Source organism: Ambystoma mexicanum, chromosome 2q, assembly GCF_040938575.1.
Source record: "Ambystoma mexicanum isolate Mex_15411 chromosome 2q, UKY_AmexF1_1, whole genome shotgun sequence".
Taxonomy (NCBI): Eukaryota; Metazoa; Chordata; class Amphibia; order Caudata; family Ambystomatidae; genus Ambystoma; species Ambystoma mexicanum.
Window position 1 is genome coordinate 179,161,690 of NC_090924.1, and position 17,591 is coordinate 179,179,280.

Here is a 17,591-nt window from a genome sequence, read left to right on the forward strand (position 1 = left end):
TTTGGTTGTTGCAGAATCTTGGGGGAGTTTGATACATGTTGGCTTATTCTAACTGTTTATAGTTTTCTAATTGAAGTTTTGTTAATGTTGATGCACAGATTAGTTATTACATTTTTGTTTTAAGAATATTAAATACGTGTTTATAAGATGTGCTGGTAATCTCTGCTGTAGTGTAATGGTACTATCATTACATTCGAACCATCCACAATTTCTTTTTTATATATGCAGTGTAGTGACCTGCATTGGTTGTGGCTCCTGCGTGGTAGATTATACCTATTGTTGTGAAGGTTTTCTTACCAAGTGATACTTGACCATGTGTGAATCCAGTCAGCTTGAAGTTGTTTTTGGTACCATCTGCATTGTAACGTAAAAGCATTAGTATTACTTATTTACTATGTGTTTGTATTTGTAAGGTGGAGCGATTATCTGAATTGCAGCTAGTACATAATCTGCCATGGTTTGCATTTTGTACAAGTTGCTGAAATGGAATGGATTCTCAGTTAGGTATTGATACATACACAAAGTGTTCATTAGGAATTTGTTCCTGTGCCACATGGTTGCAGAGAGTGCATGTATGTTTCAACGTGTATGAAATCTGGAAGATTTCATTTATAGGTATGATTTTGTTTTCCAGTACTTGTAGTAAGTACATTAGAAATTCTTGTGAATCTTCTTGTGAGGTTATAGTGAATTTCACCACTCCAGCACAGTAGTCCAATTGTTGTCTTATTCCATGAACACTGTATGTGTTGTCAGGATTGTTGGTTGCATTTCTATGAAGGACTAACATTTGCAAACACAATTGGTCTGTATTGTATAAGTAAATGTTGTCAATAACTGGTGGCATTGGAATAGAATATGTATTGCTACATTTGCTTAGAAATTTACACAGTTATATTTGAAAATTTGAATGGACCTGATAGTTCTGTGTCCAAGTCATTTCTTCGGAGTGTGTGTTGCTTCTTTGAAGAAGTACATGAGTTACTTTGAGTAGTAGATTCTTCTTTGGTTGTAGTAATTGATGAAGCATTAGCTTCTTTTACTACCTTTGGAGGATTTGCAATGTGATCCTGTTGCATTTCTGTTTAGTAGTTTTCTTTAACAACGTCTTGCTTTTTGTGGAACAGGATAGGTTTTTAGATTGGTGGTGTACAGTGAATGTTGTCTATTTTAATTAAAACACATGGAATTTCTGCATTTACTTTACTTGCATCAAAGTTGATTAGAAATAGACTGTCAAGTGTATGTAAGCATGATAGTGCTATGTAGCTCATGCCTTCTTTAAAGACTGTGTTCCCAATATCTATCAATGCTTTATCTAGGGTAAGACCTTGTGATTTGTGAATGGTGACTGTGTATGCTAGAGTTAGAGAAAATTGTTCTCTGTGTACATAAATGTCTTTGAAAAGAAGGAATCGGGCTGTTGAGTGTCCTATCCTTTTAACTTCTGATAGTTTGTCAAAGAGAATATTGACAAACTGAATGTTGTTTTCACGTGTGTATGTTTGAAAGCCAACAACTGTACCAAGTGCTCCATTAACTAGTCCTTGCTCCACATCAAGGTTACGTTTAAGCATTACTCTACAGTTTAAAGATAATTTGAATATTTTCTCCAAACCAGCTGTGTTGGAGATAGAGTTTACTAAGGGGTTTAGTCTTGATGTGGCTTGTTGACACATGGGTAGTGTCATACCATGTACATCCAGTTTGTCTGTGGAGCAAATTTCAATTGTTGGTTGCATTTCTTTTTTCAACATTGTTTCATTGAATTTTGAACAGCTTGCAAGTGTTGACATCAAGAACATACAATTGACATTTCTGTGTGCTAATTTTTCCATGACATCAGTGGCACATGAGTTATGTCCATAGAGTGCATGGATGTGCTGGGTTTTTAATATTGATTGTGCTTCTTGAGATAGTACACCAACTCTAATAGGTCTGCAGACTGGCACATGTTTTCTGTTAATTCTCTGTATTGGAAATGTTGCCAAAGGTTTACATTTCCTATGTTGCCAACAGTTTTACTACAGAGTTTGTGCCCTAAGTTTTTAAAAATAGATTCACCTTTCACTGGTGTCAATTGAAGACGATCTCTGAAAACAATAATGGGTTTTCCTCCAAAGAGCTCTTCATAGTCTGTTTTGGGTTCTTCTTGTAATCTGAGGTGAATCAAAGCCAACATTAGGTTGGAGACCATGCTCACTCCATCTATTAGTAGCATTTTCATTTGTTTCAACACTCTGTATAGTTCCATTGCAGCTTCTGTAGAAAGTTTGTAATAATCTAATTTGTTTTGGTTTTCTACTGGAATGAATAGAAATTGGTGTAAAGTGACATGGCCTATGTTGTGGGCAGCTAAACCTGTGGGGCCAGTTACAACAGCTGATAGTTTGTTGTTTGTCAATTGTTGAAAGAACTTGCTGATGATTTTGATTAAGAATGTTTTTCCTGAACCAGCTTGACCACTGACATATAGTAGTATAGGTTTGTAATTTTGGCAGGTACACTTTTTATTTTCATGTCGTAATTTCTTTGGTTACTTCTTGAAAAATGCTACTCTCCTCATTGTTCAGTTTTGATTTCAGTACAGTTAAGTTTGTTTGTTTTTTGTTTGTTTGTTTAATCATTTATTATGCGCACCAGACCCATAAGTAAAAGGGAGCAGCAGTATGAAGATGCAAAGCTTACATAGTTACAGAATATACACCAGGTACAGAACTTACATAAATACAGAATATACAGAATGTGCAAATATATATAGAAATACGGTAGCCTATATAGTAGCAATAATAAGCCATGAATAGTGTGCAGAAATACAAATTCCAGAATGTGCAAATATATGCAGAAATATGGTGCCCTAAATAGTAGCACTAATAAGCCATGAATAGTGTGCAGAAATACAAATTACAGATTAGAACTCTCCTTATATCATTAGGGCTCACAAGTGTGATAGATAATAGGCATATCCTAGTGGGTAGGAGGCTAGGGGTCTATAACGATGATGTGTTTTATAACTTTTTTCTGAAATGAAGGTGAGGTTGGTCTGCTCTCAGGTCTTGTGGCAGGGAGTTCCAACATTTAGCAGCCTTTACAGGGAAACTATTACCACCGATAGTGGTAAGCTTGTATTTAGGTATGGTCAGGCAATTAGTATTACCAGCTCTAGTAGGTCTATGAGAAATTATTCTCTGAATTTTGTCTGTAAGGTAGCTAGGAGTGGCGTTATTAAGAGCTTTATGAGTCAATGATAATGTCTTTAGCTGTATTTTATTGCCCGTGGATAACCATTTGTGTTGGCGTCTGAGGGGGGAAATGTGGGTTCTTTTGTTTATACCTAAGGCTGCTCTTAAAGCATCATTTTGTGGTGTTTGAAGCTTTAGGATAGTTGTTTTATTAGCACCACTCTTTAGGGCATCACAATAATCAATTCTAGAGAGTATTAAGGCTCTAGCCAAGATCAAGCAGCTGTCGTCAGAGAGGAATGGCTTGCCGGCTCTGAGTAGTTTACACGTGTAGGCTATGGAAGAGGTCAGCTATTTGATCTGTTTATCAAAAGACAGTGTAAAGTCCAAATAGAAGCCAATGGTTTTTACCTCTTTGGAGACTTTGATGGAATTTCCGTCAATATTGAATGAGGAAAATTTCTGGCCTAATTTTTTGATGTTGGCCTGAGAGCCTAGAATTATCAACTCAGTCTTATCATAGTTCAAACATAGGCCATGAGTGGCCATCCATGCTTGGATGATAAGATAAACTTTGTTCACCAACCCTGTGTCCTTACTATGATCCCCAGAAAGTGGGAAGAGAATCTGGGTATCATCTGTGTTATTAGTGTGGGTAATGCCCAGATGGTCCAGATCATCGAACAAGGGTTTGGTGAAGATATTGTATAGAGTTGGTGAAAAGCAGGAGCCTTGTGGAACACTGCACCGGATAGGTGTTGGGTCAGCAGCTGCCAAGGGAGAGAAGACACTCATTGTTTTCTCGCTCAGGAAGGATTCAATCCATTTGATGGCTTTCGGGGAGAAGTGGGCAGCAGAGTCGAGGTGTCAGCAGAGGACCTTGTGATTGACCAGATCAAATGCAGCTGAAAGATCAAGTAGGAGCAGAAGTACTGACTTCCCTTTGTCTCTCAGCTCATCTATTTGGGACTTTAAGTCGATTTAGGCTGTTTCCGTTCTGTGTAAAGGGCGGAAGCCAGATTGTCTGTTACCTAGGAGTTTATGCAATTCAAGGTGTTTTTGCATTTGGTTGTAGGCGGCTTTATCCAATATTTTGAGTAAGAATAGGACCATGGTAATAGGCCGGTAATTGGTAGGGATGAGGGGGTCTAAGGTCTGTATCTTGAGGAGGGGTAGCACCCATGACTGTTTAAGGTTGCAAAGGAAACATTAATCAATTTGGTGATGAATGGGGATAAATCTCTGGCAGCATCTTTTATTAGTTGTGCTGGGCAGATGTCTCCTTTGCAGTTAGAGGGCTTCAGTGACAGGAGGATTTTTTCTACATCCAGGGTAGACATTTTGGAAAAATTGAAAGTATTTTTTTGTGCCAGTAGTGAAACACTAGGCATAGGGATATTAGGTGAGTGCTGAAGGTTCAGTGTTTCTTCTTTTTGCTGAATTTCATTTTGGAGCGTGTCAATTCTATTAGCTAGAGCATGTTGGATGTCTGTACACCAAGATTTATCTTTAGTACAGATGTCAGGAGTAGCTATTGGGGACTCTAATTCTTTAAGTATAGAGAAGAGTTCTTTCATAATAGAATTAGAATTGGCAATACGCTCATCATAGGAATTACGTTTTGCCCGGCAGACTTCCTTCTTATAATGTGAGTAAAGTGAGGTTAGTTTGGCTTTGTTCTCACTGGAGCGGCAGAGTCTCTAATTAGTTTAACTTTTTCTTTTTAGGATGCAAAGGTCTTTGAGTTGTGGTGTAAACCATTTGTTTAAGTGGGCCATTGGTTTGCTGGGTCTGATTTTGAGAGGGGCAATTCTGTCCAGGTTGGTGAGCATGATATTGTTGAATTTGTGAACTAGGATGCTAGGATCAAGATTATCTGAGCATTAAGGGTGGGAAGGATAGCAGGGATAATTTTCTCTACTGTGATGCTTTTTTTGTTTCTAGTTAAGCATAGAGGCGCTGATGGAAGAGCCAATGGGGTGGGTCTTGTGGTGGATAGGTGGAAAGACACCCGTGAGTGGTCTGTCCAAGGGAGTGGCAGGATGGAAGAGATAGCAACTGTACAGTTGTAATCCGCTATCCAATCCAATATTCTCCCTTTTTGGTGGGTAGGTTTGTTGACTTTTTGGGAGAGACCTAGTGTGTTTATTATGTTGACTATATCTGTAGCGTTTTTGTCTGTTTGGTCATTAAAGCCTAGGTTGAAGTCCCCTAATAAGAGTATTTGCGAGGTGGGTTTGAGGTTGCTAGTACGTATATTATGCAAATCCTCCTCGAAGGTGCCAAGAGGACCAGGCGGTCTATATATTAGGTGAATGATGAATGTTTGTGAGTTGTTTATCTGGAATTTGGCCAAGATAACTTCACATGATTGTGACAGATGGATGGGGGCTAGTCTTAGGCAGAGACATGTTCTAGAGACGATGGCAATACCACCTCCTCGGGCACTGTCACAGTCGTGTCTCACTATAGTGTAGCCATCAGGGATAGCTAGCATGAGTGAGGGCCCTGCTGCATTTTGGAGCCAAGTTTCCGTAATTGCAAGGAAATCCAGATTACCTTCTGTGATTAGGACGGCAATGTCAGTGGCATGGGCGACAAGCGATCTTACATTGGGAAGCGCTCCTTTGAGAGGGGGCCTCAGTTGCTATATTGACTAGGGTAGATTTGTCAGAGTTATTATCACATGATGTTAGTTTTAGGGTTAGTAGTCGGGAGGGATCTTCTCAGAGGTTCATGTAGTTTAGTAGTGGCGCAGAGTCTGGCATTTCGGTTGGACGTGGCACAGGGTAGATAGGCGTAGGTGGCTGTTACAGGGGCCCTATTATGTAGAGGCTGGCTCATGGTGCCTGTGTTTGTTACTATGTTAGTTAAGGTAGGCATGCTAGGGTCTAAGGTCAGTGCAAGCGGGAGCTGAGCAAAGAATGCTTGACTTCTAGGGTCAGCGTACATGGTAGCAGTTATTGTGCAAAATAGTAATGTTAGGATTAACATTTTTACAGTAGCGATGTCAGTGAATATGGCCCAGCACATGGAGGTGCCTAGGTAGGGTGCAGCCTTAGTTAAATGTTTGCAGATTGGGTAGATTCAACTTTGGCTAGATATTCATAGATATGCAGATTCAACTTAACTAATTGTTCACGAGAGTAGGCAGATTCAACTTGGCTAGGAATTGGCAAAATAGGCAGAATCAAATTTGCTAAATCTACATAATAATAGGCAGATTCGACTGGGCTAGGAGTTGGCAAAATAGGCAAAATCAAATTTTCTAAATGTACATAATAATAGGCAGATTCGACTGGGCTAGGAGTTGGCAAAATAGGCAAGATCAAAATTTGCTAGATGTACACAAAGATAGGCCGAATCAGTAATCTGACTCAGCAATGACTGCAGAGTATATAGACAGGGATGTATCCCCACTACTGTGACTGTTAAACTCTGTACACAGTTGTCGCTATATGTGGAATGCAAGAAACTAGGTACTCTAAGGGTTGTTGGCCCATGGGCATTAGTGTAGGGTGGGGCAGCCAAATAATGGAAGGTAGTTCATTAAAGTGAAAACCTTAGGTACGATAATTGTATACACATATGGACTAATATTAAGGTGCAGACTTCAAATTGGTGCAGTTGCAATTATATACAGAATTAACAATACATTACACAGTACGTTTAACATCAGGTGGCGTAACGTAGGTTAGCATATTGAACATTGGCAGTAATGACCACAAAGCAATTGTGGACACATTTTGAAGGTACATTGAAAGCTACGTGAGGATAGAGACTGTAATCAGGATTGTGGTATGATTCACACTTGGCTTGCTGTGATGGTAGGCTTGCGCACAGGTGGGTCAGCTGGTCTGGAATTAGCGCAGCGTTATACTTGTATAGTGTAGCTGCAGAGTAGTGGGGCAGTGAGAGTGTGGCACTGGACAGCCTTTCACATTGAACGGACAGTGGACATGCGATATACAAATTATATGGATAGTATAGACCTCATTAACTTTCCCAATACAAGGCGCAGGGAACTTATGAATGCAGGCTCTCGGTAAATTGCGGGCGATCAAGGGTTGTATGTTTAGCGGATCAGAGTACAATGTAAAGGATAGGGCTGGGGACTGTAATAGTACCTGTATTGTTCGCAGTGGTAGTAAGTCCTTGAGTTTTGCGGGCAACTTTGACCAAGGTTCCTGGCTGATGGCTTGGCAGGCTGTGGACAGCCTTTGTCCCCTGGCCTTCGTTGAACCGGCAACGCCTACCGTCTGCTGCCGATTGGCTTAAGCTGTTAGAGGGACAATCAGCTGTGCGGTAGCTCTGTAGCCGTAAATCACTCGGCTCGGGCAATGGTGGCGGCCATCCGATAAGCACAAAGGTGCTTCTATCAAGGTGAAGCCGTGTCAGAGGGGCGCTTCACGGCAGCTGCAGGATTAAATGAGAATAGTGCTTGCTGCCTGCACTTTCTCTTCCTGCTCACTCAGCCTTAGGGAAATGCCAGCAAATTGAGGTGAATGCAGAGGGGTTCACCTGGATGTGGGGGTGGTGGTAGTGGGGGCAGCCCTGCTGCAGCAGAGTGGTGCGAGCTCCTGCTCCCAGCACCAGCTAGTACAAAATGCTTCTGATGAAGTCTTCTGTATCTTCTTCATAGTGACACATGGTGTTTTCTACTTCTGCCAACGCTAATTCAGCCTCATTTGCTATTATTGGCTGTCTGAGTGGTTCTTGGCTTCCTGGTACAGAAGGTTGACTACTGTCGGGAGTGTCCTTATCTAGTTGAGCCTGGAGTTCTTCTTCATGTTGCTGTTCATTGTGCAACATTGTTTTGTACTGTGTAAAGTTTAAATCTGTTATAATCCTTTCATTTGCTTTGAAAGCATCTTCATAGGAGTCATAGATATCTAGTAACTCTTCTTCTTTGTCCATGGTTTAAAAAGTTGTTGCAGGGACATGTAATATAGTTCTTTATGTTGAGGAGGTTTTAATGACAATTTGATATAATTAATTAAGCTTTCTTTGGTAAGTTTCACTAAGATGCCTTTACAATTTGTCACTCTGTATCTACTTTTGTTTCCATCTGGTTTTATATTATTTTTGTATGTGAAGTTTTGTGCTATGTGGTATAGACACATGGTTTCCAAAGTGGTACTCCTCTTCGGGTAGTATGTATCTAGTAAATTGTTTTTCAAAATGTCTTGGCTGTTGGGATCATTTTTGGCTATTGTTTCTATGTCCTCGTATGATTTGAGAGCTCTTTTTCTTAATTTAGCTGGACCAAGACTTAGCCATACTATATTTTCAGATTTTCCATCAAAGCAGTACCGGTTAAAGGGTCTGCAGCTTCATAGCAGCCACATTCTCTATGAGAAAGCATTTTTATGCCTAAGCTGTACAATTTCTGAGACAGTGTTTTGTCCGATGATAGGTCATTCCAGAGGTCTTGAAGCTCTGTTTTTTCTGCTTTGGTTAAGTAGCCTGTAACATATCGTGCACCTACAGTGGAATTGTCTGCAATGAACTGCCCTCTATGTTTGCATTCCATAAGAGGGCAATGATTGCATTGTAATCATTGATATATTTTGCTTCTTCTGTTCTTTTTATGTAATATGTGTTCTTAGGTGATTAACCTTTAACACTATGGGCCTCATTAGGACCCAGGCGGTAAGGGGTTTACGCCGGCGTAAACCTTGCCGACCCTTACCGCCTGAGTACGAGTTCCCTTAGCGCCATGGCGGATCTAACACCTGCTTTTAGCAGGCGTTAAAATCCATGGCGCTAAGGGACCTTGTTGTTAATTACGCCACCGTAATTTACGGTGGCGTAATTAACGCCTTCCCCACTCCCATTATGCCCTATGGGGCAAAAATGGGAATGGGGAAGGGTAAATGGGGATTGGGGACTTACCGCCCCGCCAAGGTCGGAATGGGGCGGTAAGTCCGCCAACCACCATGGCGGAGTTGGCAGCTTAGCGCCATGGACCATGGTGCTAATAGCGCCATGGTCCTCCGCCAAGGTCCTAATGAGGGCCTATGTCTAACTGAAGACATGACGTTGTTCACTTGACATGTTGCTGTAACTGGTCTAGGGAAACCAAAGCAGCATTTGGTGTAGTATTTCCCTTTTTTTTGTATTTGCGATGATAATATTTCCCACATTTGTGTCTTTGAAGTTGTAAATGTGTGCATGAAGATCATTATTTGTTGTTTGTGAAGGATTTTCACAAGTGACATATTTTTCGATAACCTGTAAAACAGTGGCATCACAGTCTTGACCAAATTTAGGAGCATCTTTAATCCATAAAAGCCTATGGATCTGTGGTGCTCCTCTGGCTTGGTATTCTTTTCTCCAAAAGAAGTGTTGCACTTCTCCGAGGGGAGGAACTGTTTTATAACAAATAAAGTGTAGCATAGCAATGAAGCGATGATGGAAATATCTTGAAACATTAACAGGATCTAGAGAGCAGAGTTCTCCAGGTGTTAGTATAGCTATGTTTGTTTTGTTTTTGTTTGATATGCATAGGAAATCATGTAAATCTTTCCATGCATATTTTTTTTAAATGTTTTTATTTTTTTATTTTTGATATAGATGAACAAGTCAACTTTTCAAAAATCAAATTTAATTTACATGTTAGTGTAAAAGAAGTACGAATAAAAAATGCAAGGAAACATTAAAACTTAACAAAATCTATAAAAATCTCAGTCCTAAATCCATAATTCATCTTTTACATTTACAAATTAATCACATAATATCATTACAGCTTGATTTCACAGGGCAGAATTACGTCTACATATTGTACTAGTGATTTTATCACAGTGAATTTGTTGTTGGAAAATAACAAACTCCAGATCTGGTTTTCATCCAATTCCTCATGCAAATTTAACAGATCAGTGAAAAATGTGGCTCGTTGATCAGTTAGCATATTACAAGATATCACCAGATGCTGGAGTGTTTCCTTTTCATTTGGAAGCTCACAATATCAACAGTAATTCATATCGGCTGGAATGACATTTCACCTAGCAAGCACTTTCCCAGTAAGCCATAAATTCAATCTGACTCGTAAAAATGTGTTCCGTATAATCGAGGAAGGGCATTTCAGTAAATACCCTGCCAATTGGCCCAGTTTTTTATTGCCAAAATTATCAGAGTTAAAATCTTAATATTTTAGGCAGGACTCTCTGTTTTTTATCCACTCCCACCGGTATAATTTCATTTTAGCACACAATGGATTTTCAATCAGAAGCATTAGCGTTATATCGGCTTCAGCCAAAGTGTACACCATTCAGTTATGCCATGTTAATGGAAAGACAGGATTTGATGAAGACAAATAGTGTGCAACAGTACTTAAGATATTGTTATTTTCAAGACCCATCAGACACTTGCGAAAGAAGGCACACATCCTCCACTTTACTATACAGGCCAATGAGTTCAGACCTAGTTCGAATCGCAAGATTTTCATAGGTGTACAATTCCGCAGATGCAATACCGATTTCCAAAAACGTGCCTCCAGTTTGTTCCACATTTGGTCATTAATGTAAAGTTTCGACTCAATAGCATAAATTAATATGGGGATTACCTTTTGTTCGTAGAAGAGGAGAAGTTGTTTTAAGGTAAATTTCCCATATTTATAAATTAGGATTCTTGCCTGTGAGATCAGACTAGTAACTTTGGACTGAATATTGATTAGATAGAGGTTATCCGTGAACGTATTCTGGATTATGAGCCCCAAATATTTATATTCTACGACAGATTTCAAGGGTTCATTTCTGATCGACCAAATGCAATTATCAATTCTACTTTTACTTTGATTTTTGCATACTAGTATTTGCGATTTATCCAGGTTCACAATGAGATGGTTCAGTTCAGCATAGGAGTATAAAGCAGACAGCAAGTTTTGAAGACCCTTAGGGGTTTGTGAGATCAAAACCAAATTGTCAGCGTACAATAGCCATGCTACGCGCTGACCCCCCAATTCTGGCGCATCAGAGGCAACTTGGAGAAATGATTTTCCCATGTCCAGGATAAATAAATTAAACAAGATAGAAGCTAGAATACAACCTTGTTTAAGACCCACATGGGTACTAAAAGCCGATGACAAAAGTCCCTCCAAGGATATTCTCACCAGCATAGTAGTCTCTGTATGCAGCTGGATTAATAGTGGTAATAGAGATGATGGACAGCCAAGAAGTTCTAGTTTTTGAAATAGTAATTCACGGTTTATTGAATCAAATGCAGTCCGGAAATCAATAAATGCAAAATACAATGATTGTTTCTGGGTTGCATACTGAGCTTTAAGCATGTTAATGGCAATGATAATGGGTACAGTACCGAGCCCACTAACAAATCCAGATTGGAAAGGATCTCTCTTGTGGTGATTTTTCGACCGGTTGTTCATGTCTCTTAGAATTAGTTGGCAAAAGATCTTCCCAGGAGCATCTAACAAAGAGATAGGTCTGTAACTGGCTGGATTCGCCCGGTCTCCTTTCTTGTAAATTGGGATAGTTATAGAATGTTTCCAAGACGCCAGTATTTTTTGTGATAAAAGTATGTTCTTGAACATGATATACAGTATTTTGGCCCATATGACTGGAAATTGTTTCATTGTCATGTTTGACAATCCATCCGGGCCAGGCGCCCTAGAACGACTGGCTTTATTGATGAAGCATAGAATATCATCTTTGTCAAACCTTAGATGGAAATTAGTTTGGTACAAAGGTCTGGCAGAACAACATTCCTCTATAGGTGCAGGAATAATACTGAACCCAGTTTTTTTTGTTCTGTGACATCATTGGACTGGACTGCTATTTGATGACCTGCAGTAGCTTGGTTGATAATTTTCCATGAATCTGCAGAGTTTTTACTAGACAGCAGTTTTAGCATACTGCTACCATCACTTTGATACAATTTAGCCCGCATTCCCCTTATCCAGTTCCTATATCTAGTTTTGACATGAGTCAAAGCTAACATTCATTTATCACCAGGCAGTTTTTGTGTCTCCCTCCTTTCGGCTCGAACCAATGATTTCTTAGCCTTTACTTCATGATTGAAGACATGTAAATAAGGTGTTTGTTTTTGTTTGTGGCTAATAGAAGCAGGTTGAAATAACTGCATAAGTTCATGGTAAATGACTGTTGAACATTGAGTTCCAGCATTTCACACTTCAGCTCAGCGTCATAACAGGACCTGAACGCTTCCAGGGATGACTCTATCCAGATTAACCTGTTCCTTGCAGTGTTTACTATAATTGAGCCCTTAATATGTTGTGTGGGCCATTGAATGATATTAAATTTGGAATTCCAGGTCACGTTAAGGATGTTGTGATCACTCGCTTCAGTGTGTGTTATATGAAAAGATTTTATTTTATTCCACATATTTCAGTTGACATATATGTAATCAATGATTCCCTCGTTAGAGGCTCGATGCCAAGTTGCCTTAGCAGGGATATCAGTGAGCAAAGAGCCATTTAGCATAAATAGGCTTCTGGACTCTACAAAGCATGTCCATTTAGTAAGACGAGCCATTTCAGATTTCCGTTTTGGGCCCAGGCAATGCAAATTTAAATCAACAGCTATAATAATAGTAACAACATTGCCATCCATAGTTATGAGATCTATTGCTTTGTTCATTGAGTCCAGAAACCTATCATCTGTAATCCCCCAAGGATTCCAGAAGGCATTAATAAGTGCACAATGGATATTATCACCAATAAGTCTGGCCATTTGTATAAATGGATTTGGCGAAAACCATGATTCAACTTTTAAACAAGAACTTTGCTTAACTGCTATAAGCAAACCCGATACCGGCCACCCCGAAATGCTCTTAACCGGTGGAGTCAGGAGGATATCGTAGTATTCCACAATGGGGTGTGAGTGAGCCAAGAGTCTTGTATTAATATCACATTGTGGATTAACAAATTAATGGCCTGGTCATTCATCAAATGCTTGTGCCCTCTAGAATTCCAGCTAATCAAGGATAGAGCAGTTTCATGAGCATCCAGATGCTAACATTGTGCATCTTTTGGGTTGCAATTACAATTATGTGAGCAAATGGTTAGCTTTTTATTGAATTGTTGCTGTGAAGTTTGATTCATAGTTTCAGGGGGAGTATGTTCAGGAGAGCCCGGTCCTGCCTGTATGATAAATCCAAGATGAAAAACTTGGGACTTGACTGCCCAGATGGTGTTGACTATGACCCTCGAGTTTATCCATAGAGTTACTGATGACCATTTCAGCGCATCGGTGAATTCCACTTGCTCAATGTCAATCATTCCAATGTCATTGAGCTTGGGAATTTTACTGAAAATTGATAGAACTGAGGCTCGATTCAGATTGTATTGAGGGGCCGGGGCAGGCCTACATCTCATAAACAGTGAATGAACTGCTGGTCGCCTAATACTGGGAATTGGAATTTTTTGTTTTGGCAGATTGCGAGGATCATTCAGATTTCGATTGTCTAATACCTTAGTTCCAGGTTCACTGCCATTTGGAGGATTGCAAATGTCAAAAACTTCCATAAGGTAGATTTTATCACCTCTTCAATATTTGAAGAAGAGGAGATCTGGGGTGAAGGCTCAACGTTCTTATTTCGATTTAGTATCTGTGTCGATGATGGTATTTGTTGGGTAGTGTGAGGAACTTGAGTTGAAGCCATTTGAGCTTTTTGTGCCACCAGGGGAACAGACTCACTCATACTTGGAATGGCATTACCGCAAAGTGCGTTTGGAATGGGTATTGTAGTTTTGTTTATCGTCAAACTCAGTTTCTTAAGAGCTGATTTAGAGGCCATATAATCATCCACAGCTTGTCTGATTTCTCTGCGATGGGCAATAAGGCCCTGTTCCTCCAAAACTGTTGATGGAATTGAGTCTTGTTCTTCACAGGATTTTGTGTCACTAGATTCTTTGGCAGCATCCATGGCTGCATTTACCAAGGCAATTCAAGGGACTATACGATTGGGCCAAAATACTTGTTTCTGAGGAAACTTTAGATTTCTTCAACTGAGATTGCAACAAGTATTTTTTTTGCTATGGCCTTAGAGGCAGTGTTGGATGCTGTTGGAGGTAGCGAAAGATTTTTAACAACCGATTTGATTTGGGATGTTCGCTTGGCCAAGGATCTACAATTTTTAGATTTCTTGGCCAAGTCACCCTTTTTGAACCCTAATTTCGCGGGCAAATCAAATACGTTTGTCCTTGTACCATCAAAGAGTGCATAATTTGTTTTTTTTTGCTGATCACCCATAGTTTCATTTGTAGTGCCTGCCAAGTCAATGATAGGATTCAGTATATGAGGAATGTTCTGAAAATTCTGTGAAGGCTCCTCTGTGTGTAAGTTTGAGAACTTACCGACTTGTGCAAGAGGGGCGATTTGGAAGGACCCCCTAAATTCTCAAGTTTATTTGTGGTAGAAAGTTGCCAAGACAAAATCTGATTAAGTTGGTGTGAATGAACATCAGCCTTGTTGGCTAACGCTTCAAACAGTTTAGCCAAAGAGTGTATTGCTGTATTCATAGATGTTAAAGCAATTCCAGTTAAACCGTTCATATTTTCAACCTGTTCAACCGAAGAAAGATGATTTGCCCCAAATTTCCATGGGGTTGGGGCAATAAAGGATACATGCTCCACTGAGTTCGTTTCACTAATGTTTGTTAAAAAAAACTGGTGACTTTGATACATTTTCAGATAAGGTATGAGCAGAGAAACATGATGTATTCATATCCAAATCTATCACAGCCATATCACCAGTAATAGATATTTTTGACAATTATGAGTTAGAAATGTCAGCATCAGATGAAACAGAAAAAACAGGCACTTTAACAGGTATAGGACCAGAACCAGTTAACACATTTTTTAGCAAAATGCTGTCCGTTAAAGATACATGTTCTTTAGCAAAGGTTACCATAAGAGCAGCCTCTGCCACATGTTTCACCTGACCATCTGTTGTTTCCGCATCCATAGTGTCCTTATTGATGGATTGACCATGTGGGATGCCCTTTTGAGGACATCTATTTAAGGCAGCTAGATTTCCTGATGGACAAATGGGCAGAGATACATTACTTTCACGTTCCAATTTATTGGAGTCCAGATGTATTGTATCATGGCAGAAAGGTCGAATATCCATGCCCAGTAATATTTCGGCCTTACTTCTTAATTTAGATTTGGTTGTGCCCATATGAGGGGTAGAGCTTAGCCGGGATCTTTTGGTTGGGCAATATGGTGAGTTAAAAACGGGACCTTCATCGTTAGTGCAGTGAATAGCAGTCACTACGGGCATGCCCGATTTTAAAGTTGGAATGCCACGTTTCATTTTCACAACACACAAGACCCTAAAAAAGACAAATTATACCTGCAAGTATCACAACCGAGCCACAAACCGCGACAAGCGCAGCAAAGCGGCTAATCGGGACTTGCACAGGGCTTCCACGGGTGTGCGCGTGCGGTGTGCGCGCATCCACAATTTTATAATCACGCCCACAGGACGTGGGAAGCAAAGCCTTCTGGGGTTTGGAGTTCCTTTCTTTTTGCAAAATGCAAAAGCGCTGTGGATCCAGAACACAAGCAGCAAAGCGATTGTTTATATGTGAATATAAGGACCAGGTATTCTTTGGTCTGTCCTTTTGTTGTATGGATGTATAATGTTGTTGCTTTTTTAATTTTTTTTATATATCATTAAAATTTGGTCTCATGTATGTCAGCGTGTCTGGCTATTTGTACCTGCTGATGTTTTGTACTAATGGTGTTATTTAAATAGCTATGTGTGTGACCATAGGTGGTTCATTGTCTTTCTAGGATCGTAGTAGTGAGGGGTAATTAATTCTCAGTGCCGGATTTTCCGACACCCTTTTTTCTTACACTAATTGCATAGCTGACATATTTTGAAAATGGGTACCTGATTCCAATGTGTGTGGAACTCCGTAACATAGAGTATTCCACATTTTGTCTAAATCTGGGATCTTCAGAATACATACGTAACGAGCGGTATTCTGATGCTGTTATCTTAGTAGGTCTATCATCGTACCTTCCTCCTTTCCCAGTAGGAAAGAGTAGAGGAAAAGCGCGTGCTTCTATACTTTTTCCCATATGCTGATTGGTGATCCTTTGGTTTGTCGCATTTGGTATGTTTCTAGTGCATCATCTATGGTGTCTTTAGAGTGTAATGGATGAATTGTATAATGGTCTAAAATATTGGATACTGTAGCAGGATCTAGAAGTTCAAATTGATCCGTTTCTGGTGACTCTTGAATTATTTCAGTGGTTTTCCTCAGGTTTTCTTCGCTATTGATTTCTTTGTAGTATTCATTATTGTCTTTGATATATTGCAAGGCTTGTCTAACTTTATGTAAGTCTAAGAGTTGTTGCCAAATTGTTTTTTCTTTTGTAGGTACACCATTTACTAAGACAATTAAAGATTGATCTATTGGACATTGCACTCCCAGATTGTGTACATTTTCTTTCAGATCTAATGGTAAATAAACTACTTTGCCACAAATGCCTTTCAATAATTCAGAGAGAGGTAATTTAGCTGTTTTTGGTTAAAGGCGTATTATTGCTTGAAATGGGTGCACTCTTTTAATTATGATGCTCTCATATAAATTTAGTTGTTGCAGGGGTTTTGGTAGTGGGAATAATTCCAAGTTATTTGTGATAGCACGTGAAGGAGTTTGGTTGTTGTCAAGTTTTGCTGTGCAGTAACTGCAAAGTATTAAGGGGTCATTTATTTCGTATTTATTTTCTGATATAAGGTAGAGAGCTAATTCAAACCATTTGGAATCTGCATTGTCTTCTATTTTGTATGTTATGTCTACAGTTTTTGTGCTACTTTTATAAAAAGTTCTGCAGCAACACACACACACATGTTTTGGTACTTCAGCGGATGTACTTTTAATTTTTTTTTTTTTAATTTGTTTTGGTTTATTGTAAACCTTTACAAAAAAGAACAAATTACATTAGATAATAATTACAAAAATTACAAAACATACGTAATTTGTTAAATGTTTCAATGAAGTACAGAAGTACAGAAGAAATTTTGAAGAAATATTTTCAAAGAGCAATACTAATTCAAAAGAAAACGTCTAAAATCGTTACATACGAAAACAATGGACTAAAACACACAAAGCATCAGAGCAAAAAAGCAAGACAAGGCTAACAAATCAATAACTAGTGTAGGTCACAGACATTTCTCAAAAAAGATTGCATTTCTTTTTTGTATGTGTGTAGTAGAAGGTTGCCATTTGTAGAATTTTTCCTAGTATGTTCTAAAGCTATTGCATTTTGTAAATGGCTTTCACTTCCAAAATATTTTCTCTGGATATGCTCTGTTTCTTCGAGTAGTTGTTTGGCTGTACCATGATGAAGATTGTTATTTAAATTGCCTAATGCTAAAGCTGGATTTTTAGCATAGTACAGTTTATGGACTAGATTTC